Raw genomic sequence first — 8,902 nt, forward strand, 5'->3', positions numbered from 1 at the left:
GGGGAGGTTTAGATTGGATATTAGGAAAAATGTCTTTACTGAAAGAGTGGTGAAACATTGGAACAGGCTGCCCAGGGAAGTGGGGGAGTCCCCATCCCTGGAGGTATTTAAAAGACGAGTAGATGAGGCACTTAGGGACATGGTTTAGTGCGCATGGTGGTGTTGGGTTGATGGTTGGACTCGATGATCTTAGAGGTCTTTTCCAACCTCTATGATTCTATGATTCTAGGGCACAGTGACATGCCCAACCGTCATGGAGACCTGGGTGATAAAAGTGCTAATAGCTTCTCAGTAGGTCTAACGAGGTATCGCATTGCAGCAGCAGACCTAGGAAAACGCATGACTTCCTACTGATTTCATATCGTCTTAAGGATCTCTGGACCAACTACATCATTGAGAAGTTTGTTACTTCTTCAAGAGCCACAGAATCATGCAATGGTGGAGATTAAATCCAGATATCAAATGTTCCAGGCATATACTTGAATGCAGTCCTGTGAAAAACTTGGATTAGTGTCAAGCAATTTATCAGAGGACAATACCAAACTGGCATCTTCTTGTTACAGTTGCTTATAACTTTATCTTATTCAGTGACTAGCACAGTACGTAATTCTCTAGGAGCAAGGTACGAGTGTTTGGGAAATCTTTATATAGTCTATGAAACCTGGAAGGAAAAGATTAAGGATGTGCATTCTTTATAAGAATACTGTGGGGTCTACTCCTGTTGAAAGAAGCTGCCTTTAAAGAGAGCAGAGATGAAGTCCATGACCTGCAGAGCTGGAGTGCCTGGGAGATCAGGGCTTGGGAAGAGGACTTTTGTTGGAAATCCATACTGACCTTGGGGATGTGGGGCAACAAGGGCATGGGAGGCCACCTCCAGGACACGGCAGAGGGGCTGGGTGCTTTCATGCATGCCAAAGATGAGGCCTGGAGCCACCAAAGAGCACAAGGATTAGGCAGGTTGGAAGCCAAACACATCGACATCGCAAGTCCAGCAGGGAGGCTTTTACGAAGGTGTTGTGTGTACTGTATGCTTTAATTTAAACCCTTCTTCTGAATTGGCTCCACGCCCTTTCCACTGTGTGGATTGAAAGACAGCTAGTTCAAAAGCAGTTACTTAATGTTCCTGTTGGATGTTCTCTTAGGTTTATATTTCTTGGATGTAGGAGAAGTGTGCACACAACATTTCCTAGTTGAAAGCTAGCATGCGGTTCATGTGTTCTCACCAGAAAGAGAATACACGTATCCTACTTTGCTATTTTTTTTGAAGACTACAGAAAGAAAGAGCCTGTGGAAGAGGGTCTCTCACCTGTTTGCACGGTGGTAGGGAAGACTCTCTGAGATGGAGCCAATAGCTCTTCTGGATTTTGCAGATGCTTTTGTGCATCCTGCGCATTGACAGTCCCATGTTACAGCCCGACCCCATTCTGCATTTCCCGAGACATCATTCACTTGTGTCTGTTGGATGCAACAACCGACTCAGATTTCAATTCCTCCGTTTCTCAGCTGTTTCTGTTGACACCCAGTAGATGGTGCCACCATGTAGCGCATTTGTTTGAGTGGTTTCTTATCGGAGGCTTTTTATGTTTCCTTCAAGGACTACCCATGTCTTACCATCCAGCAGAATTCTTTCCTTCCCCCTCTTTTTAGAGTTTTTTCCCCGGGTCTTGATTATTACTCCAGAAGGCATTTATACCTTTAAATTTTCCCTATTTTCCTCATGCCATCTATTTAGCATCCTTTTTACAGTACAAATATTTAGGAAAAAAAGCCCAAATTGTGATCATTCATGTTTGAATTTATATAATTTCCCTGGCTTTTCATGTTTTTTGAGTAAAAGTCAGTGCTCAGGTTTTGTATTGGGCCAGAATCTAGTGTTAGAAAAACCCTACGAAGCAAGTGGTACTGGAGAAGAAATGTTGCAAAGTGAGCGCTCAGCATCCTCGGTCATGTCTTGAGGAGAGTCTTAGCTCTCCATTTTCAGACTCCCTGGCAGCATGTTTGCAAGCACTGGGAGATCCACCATTAGTTTGACCTCTGGCCAGGCTGGAAGTCATGGTAGCTGATTTCTTGTAACCAGAGCTGACAGCAAAGAAACAAACGGTGACCTCCATTTCTGGCTTAGATGTCTTCTGCTGCATCATCCCCAAAATAAGAATACTTTCTGTGTAGCACAAATGCTTTGATAATTCAGGCTGTCAACTTGTCTGCAAAAGCCAGAAAAAAAGATATGAGAGGCAGCTTCCCTATGGCCAAAATGCAATACTTCGTTCCTGATCCTTTGTTCTCTTTTTTGTTAGAAGTTTCACCTGTGGAGCATTTGGTTTTCTGGGTCTCAAAGCATGGCTTTCCTTTAGCAGGCTGTTTAAATATTTACCTTCTCTGCCCTTCCCATCCCACCATACTTCAAAATGGAGAAGGGAACATTTGGCCATGTGCAGACTGGAAGATGCTTTGTCTGAGCGAGTAACAAATATTTGCAGTTTAATAAAGACTGGAGCTTTCAGTCTTTGGGAACATGTATTTCAGCCTCAATTTGGAGTAAGTGATGAGGTGATTACTAAACCCTGGTTGCCATGGGGAAGGGAGGAGGGTGATTGCTTTTTGATTGAAGAAATCAAGAGTTACCTACAGTAACTTATCGCTAATACAAACTCAAGGTGCACTTGGCATCAATGCATCTTACAGGGAGCAGCAGTCAGTCTCATGAACGTCTAAGGAGTCAGCTTTAGAAATATTAGTTATTGATGCTGAAGGTCAGCTTTTCGTGGCTGGCCATTCCTTGTAATGTCCCTCGAATTTTGTGCGACTGTGGGAGTGATTCCTGCAAGGGCCCTTGATTGAATTTGTGCGTGGTTCGGGGATACTCACAAATCAAGCAGACAGCTGGCCACCTACAAACCAGCACTTGGGCGGCGCAAAGCATCAGTACGAAATGGAAACTGGAGGCTGAGGGCTTCTTAATAAGTCAGATTATTGAGCCTGTGTGCTGGAGAGCGACTCCTGCCTTAGAATTCAAAGATCTTAGAAGGAAAGCTGTACAGTGTTGGGGCTGTTCATGGGGTTGTAAAGATGTCTCAGCTGAGCGGTGTGTGTTGGAGGGTTTGTGTCTGTGTTTTGGTGCTTGGAGCACAAGGAAGAGGCTGGCTCCTCGATTAGATACACCAGGCCTGACTCTTTCCACCCTGGGATAAAGCTGCAGCAATCTCTCCCCAGGAAAAACAGAAAGGCAAGGGGAATATGAGAAGGGAGCAAGACCTGCCTGTAGCAGAGGTCATTTTCCGTCACTTTGGCGATTGTTTAGAGAGAGACCCCATGGGCTCCACAGCCACTGGAGGCTGTGAGACAGTCTGCCACCATCTCATGGCTCTCAGGGAGGCATCCCGACACTGGTGCCTTGCCAGGGCACAGCTTGGTCTGTGAAAGCAAGCACCAAACTGTGGCAGAGATGGGGCTGAGCACATCTTCAGGAGCTCAAGAGTGACGGAGGGGCTGGAGTGGGTAGCGGCTGGTCTATCTGCTGGTCCTGAGAAGCACTGAACACCTTCATCCATTCCTAGCCCCCTCTCCTGCAGAGCATGACTGAGGGCTGCTCTTGGTGTCTTGTTCCTTTCTGAAAATGGGAAGTATTTTGGGTGCAACCATTGAAAATATGGGCTAACTCCTGCCTTCTTTACTGGTTGTCGCCCCAGTATTTCTGGGGAGCTCCTGCGCTACATGCAGGTAACAAGCCAGCCTGTTTGCCCTGGGTCACTCTGGGTTTTCTGCCTTGCTCTTTTTCTCTGCTTAGTGCTTCTTATGTTGGAAACAGCCCTCAAGTAGCCAGAGTCTTCAGAATGATACTTAATTCTCTTATCGTCGTCCTTAATGATCAGACAGTGGTGGAGACACATCACCGTAATTGTGTTTGTCTCCTTCACCAGCTTTTCCTTGTAAATTTGTTCCTTGCATTTGTTTCTGGATGGCAGATGTGTTAATGGGTGGGTAGTTTCAATGTGTTTATCTTTTGTGTGCTGTATATTTTGTATATAGAAACAGTGAGAAGAGATAAGCGCATAGAAACCACTTCTGCATTAATGCCAGTAATTCAGAGTTTATAAATATATATGAGAGAGTTTCCGTGATTATGAGTATATTTTAATGTTTTGTTTAATGCATTGACTCTCTGGGGATGAGACAAGAGAAAACCTCATTTGTATAATTTAAACTGCTGGCAATAAAAATAGGAGCAAAGAAAGGACAAATTAAATAACCATGCTTTCAAATGTATGCAGATAGCATTTCCATTGAGGACCCAGTCCTTGCAATGGAGTCTGTACGGCTCCAGCCTGTCCTCTCCTGGATCGAAGCCTTGTGCTGTGGAGCCTGCAGGACCAGGGCCCTGGCATCTCCTTGGGGTTGGCAGGACTGAAGGAAGTCAAGTCCCAGCTCATGCGGTGGTACAAGGGAGGCATGGAGAGTGTCGCTTGACATTTTCCATTTGAGGGGGCCATGGAAAGGACAGCGGGGACTGCCAAAGCCAGTTGTCCTCCCCTTCCCCTGGGTGAACCGCAGACTGTCACATACTAAGAGGAGAGGTGTATTGGATAAGACAAATTCATGTAGTCCTCATGTTGGCTATCTGGTTCTTGGAGCAGCTCCTCCTAGCAGAGGAGGTACAGATGTGTGCTCACCAAAGGATACTTCTTTTATGTTCGTTCTTGCTGCTTCACAGTCCAAGCTGTTTTCAACTCTGTATGTGTTCAGCTCTTTGTTCAGAGTCACACTCCATCGTCTCACCCCTTTATTTGCAGATTTCTCTTATTCCAGCACAACACGCCAAGGAATAATAAAAAAAGAAAAGCTTAACTTTTCTCACAGTTGAGAAAGGACTTGGGAAAAAAACCCCAACAATAATCTATCAAAACATTTCCCATGGGCAAAGGCTGCTTGACTAAACACGCTCGGGCTTATCAGCAAAAATGAAATGCTACTTTTCTCTTTCTCAGTCCTTTTGAGTCCTTCTCACCAGCAGAGCACATCTCTGATCCCACAGGGCAGCATATGGACCTTCATCAGAAAGTGCCATGCCCTGAGGATTTCCTCCAGTCACTTCCAATTGCCAGTGTGAGAAGAGTCTATGGGTTATTGGCCATACTTCCATGCTACAAGAGCAGGCAGCAAAGAATGCCTCTAGTTGCCTGTCTGGTTTAGTGCTTTGTTTAACAGCTTCAAGTCTGCAGATAAGAAATTTAAGGTCTTGCTGTCTGGTTGCATTGTACCTTTGCAGCCAACCGAACCTGGAGCGAGGAGCTTTCCCCGTGTCCTGGCGGTCTCTCCCTTGGCTTCCCTTGGCAGTGGGCATGGAGGAAGGGGAGCTGCTCTGTTACCACCACCCAGACCACTGCACCCATCACTGCCCCCCATTTTCCCAAGTTTCACTTTTTGCTTGATGGAGTGAAAGACTCGGGAAAGAGTTGTTTGCTGTTACTAGGAGTTCTGGCTTCCAGTTCTGGCACCGTGCCTCACAGAAAAGCGTTGCTGTTTCCATGACAATTTTGGCAGCTTTCTGGCTTCTGGGCTGTCCTGCCTGGACTTCAGGAAGGGAATTAGGAAGATGAGATCAAGAAGAGTATTTTGTTATTTTACTTGAGAGCAAAGATTTTCCCACCCTACGCAGTCTTCCCGCACTGTGCTTGCAGATGCGGACATGTGACTGTCGTGGATGTTTTTCTTCTGGGACGTGTGTCTGTGTAGATTCATTTCACTCTCCCGCAGCTGGTCCTGTGTGACATGATACTGATTAAGCCATGAATTTCCGTTCACAGCCTGCGGTCACACAGATATTCACTGATTTTTGGAGGGACCAGGGTGTTTTGAACTTGATATGCCTACACCATTATTGGCTGGGAATTATGTGTAAATATTCCTTATTTCTGAAGTATGCAAGAAAAGCCCATATACATGTAAACCTATTTATTCTTCATTATCTTAATTTTCACTGCAAGAGGCTGCACATCGTCAGGCTGCTGTGTTGTTCCCAGCAAATGGCAGCCTCAGGAAGGGGCTTAATACCCCTCACAGCAAATTGCTGAAGGACTCCCTGGAGGATACAGCTGCCCATTTTGGCCCCTGAGGGTCTGTCTGGAACAAGCAGATGGCTGAAAGATATCCAACCTTGGGACTTGAAGGTAACCTGAAAACATTACTGAGAATTTCACCTTTTTTCAGGGAGAAAAATGAATGCATTGCAGCTCAGACCTCTTGGAAAGATCTAACGTGGTATTTATTTCAGATATAAATTTGACTATATAAAAATGACACCTTTGTACTCAGCCTCTGGTCCCGGATCCAGTTCTGACTTGTAAATTAGGAGTAGATCCATTAAGTAGATGGAATTACAGCAGCTGATGTGACAGCAGCCTCAGCTTGACAGTATTTCATTCACTGTGGGCTTCAGTCTAATCTCCTGCTGGTATATATCAGAAGAAACTCTGCCGAAGTCAACAATGGTGGAGAGGGAATGAAAGAGAAGCAGGATCTGCATGTTTTCAGGCAGCAGGTAACCTGTGGACATTCTCCTGCCACAGGGGAGGCAGCATCCCCACTGCCTCGCCAGGCACTTGGGAACCATGCTGGAGCGATGGCATCAAAAATGTTTTTGCACAAACTCTTGGTCATCCCTTCACGCTGGTGCATGGATGCACCTCTGCACCTCCTCCCTGATGTGCCAGGATCACCACGTGGACCTCGTGGGGCTGCTCGTCCCACCCCAGCCTGTTTCTCCTCCCGCTCACAGAGGAGCGGACTGCAGCTTTGCCCCTGCCACAAGGATTTAGGAGGAGGATTTTTGATACTTTGCTATTGTATATCCTTTTCTTGATGCGTTTCTGCCAGAAGCTGTGTTATGTTGTTAGCTTTTGAAGGAGAACATCCCAGCCTTTGTGGAGACTTTATGAGTCAGCCCACTCCGAAGACTGATCCATACTGTGAGGCTGTGTAGGAACTTATTTTCTCCTGTGCTACCCAGAGCCCAGAAGAACAGTCTGAAAAAGCAGAAGTGCTGGATGAAGCCTTAGGAAATCTGGGTTCAGTTCTCAGCTGAAGGAGGCAATTAGGGGGGTTACTGAGTCACAGCCACTCAGCAATTATGCTGACATCTCGGATGCAGGTACCACTTACCTGCTGCTGGTTGTGCACGTTCGTGCTGGAAATGGTCTTCCTCCAGGCACGTGGCTTTGTGAGATCCTTGGGCTGCCTCTGGTAATAATTACTGTAGATTTAATAGCGTTATTAGTTTAGCCAGTCAGACCTTTATCAGAAGAGATTAGCAGGTGCGTGAGAGCTTTAATATCCTTCGTAGCTATATTTCTTCCCAGGTAATTGCCTTAAGATGGTTTTATTTCACTGTCTGGATTTTCTTTTATTTCCCTTTTTATTCTTTAGCTTGTTTCCTGAATGTTTTGCCACATTTTCCTTCCTCACACTGAGAAATAACAGCTCATGACTTGTGAGCACCAGGTAATGGGATACATCTGCCTAAAGACTCATTCATACAGCTCTTTAATTCAGCAGCTCGATTCTCGTGGTGAATGGCTAAGGAGAGGAAAGCGGGGGTTGACTGAAAACACCTCAAGTGGAAAATGAAGAAAGGCAAAGACTGTGCAGCACCTGGGGTAGCAGCACGCTCGTGCAGCTGCCCAGAGATGCTGGAGCATCGCCGGCTCATGGTTGGAGGGTCCTCGCGGTTGGTCTCTGCAAGCTCAGCCTCGCTGCGGTGATTAGAAACAAGAATAGTTCAATCTCTCCAGCCTGCACCGGCCAAGTGCAACAGATCCCCAGGCTGTGGCCAAGCCTGTTTCATGGAGCATGGGAGCCAGCCTGGGAGTCCTCCCTGGTGGCTCTGCTGAGGACGTGGTCTTCGGCGTTTGGAGGTGCAGAGCTGAGAGACTCAGCTTGGCCAGGCACCAAAAAGCCACCTCCTGCAGGGACAGGGGAAGACCAAGCTGACAGGCAGAAGGGACAGTGAGAGCCTGGCTGTCAGCAGTGCCGACTGCTCGCTTCTCTGCAAATTGGACCCAGAGAGCCTGGCAGAGTGCCGCGGCTGGGAAACGCATGCCTGATTAAGGAATGATTAAAGTTTGGTGATTTTATCCTATAGTGCACACAGCATTTTGTGCTCCACAGCATCTGTCTGTTATCATAAAAACTCACAGAGACAGGGATATGGCACACAGGGACAAGCTGTTAATTCCTGGATCTTTCAGGTGCAGAAATATTTCATATAAAATCTCAGATAATTTCCCGCCCAGTTTGCAACATAAACCAGCTGTCTTAGTCAGGGTGCAATGAGGTAAGAGGGAAAAGGTTGGGCATAGAAAACATTTAAAATCAAAGGTCACATTGCAGGTCCATGAGACTTCCCCTTCCCCATGCCGTGAGGATAATCACAAGGTAATCAGTGCCCCCTGCTCTGGCAGTCCTGAGCCAGCTCTTTACCGGTGTGCTCCAGGCACTGATTTCTTCAGGGCATTTCTTGCAATCAGCAAGAGACACCAAACAGGAAGACTCTGGTGTAGATTCCTCACTTGAAGAAATGTTTTCTGCAAGTGCTGAATCCATCTTTATTGCTGAAATATTTTAAAATTATTATTTGAATAAAGTATTAATGAAATAAAAATTATATGACTGCCTCACAACCTTTAGTGAGTGGGTAACCTTGCCAATGTGATGCCCATCTACAAGAAGGGCCAGAAGGAGGATCCGGGGAACTACAGGCCTGTCAGCCTGACCTCGGTGCCGGGGAAGATTATGGAGCGGTTCATCTTGAGGGCGCTCACAAGGCATGTGCGGGACAACCAGGGGATTGGGCCCAGCCAGCACGGATTCATGAGAGGCCTGCTTGACCAACCTGATCTGATCTCCC

This window comes from Aptenodytes forsteri, unplaced genomic scaffold (genome assembly GCF_000699145.1).
Source record: "Aptenodytes forsteri isolate BGI_AS27 unplaced genomic scaffold, ASM69914v1 Scaffold55, whole genome shotgun sequence".
NCBI classification, from domain to species: Eukaryota; Metazoa; Chordata; class Aves; order Sphenisciformes; family Spheniscidae; genus Aptenodytes; species Aptenodytes forsteri.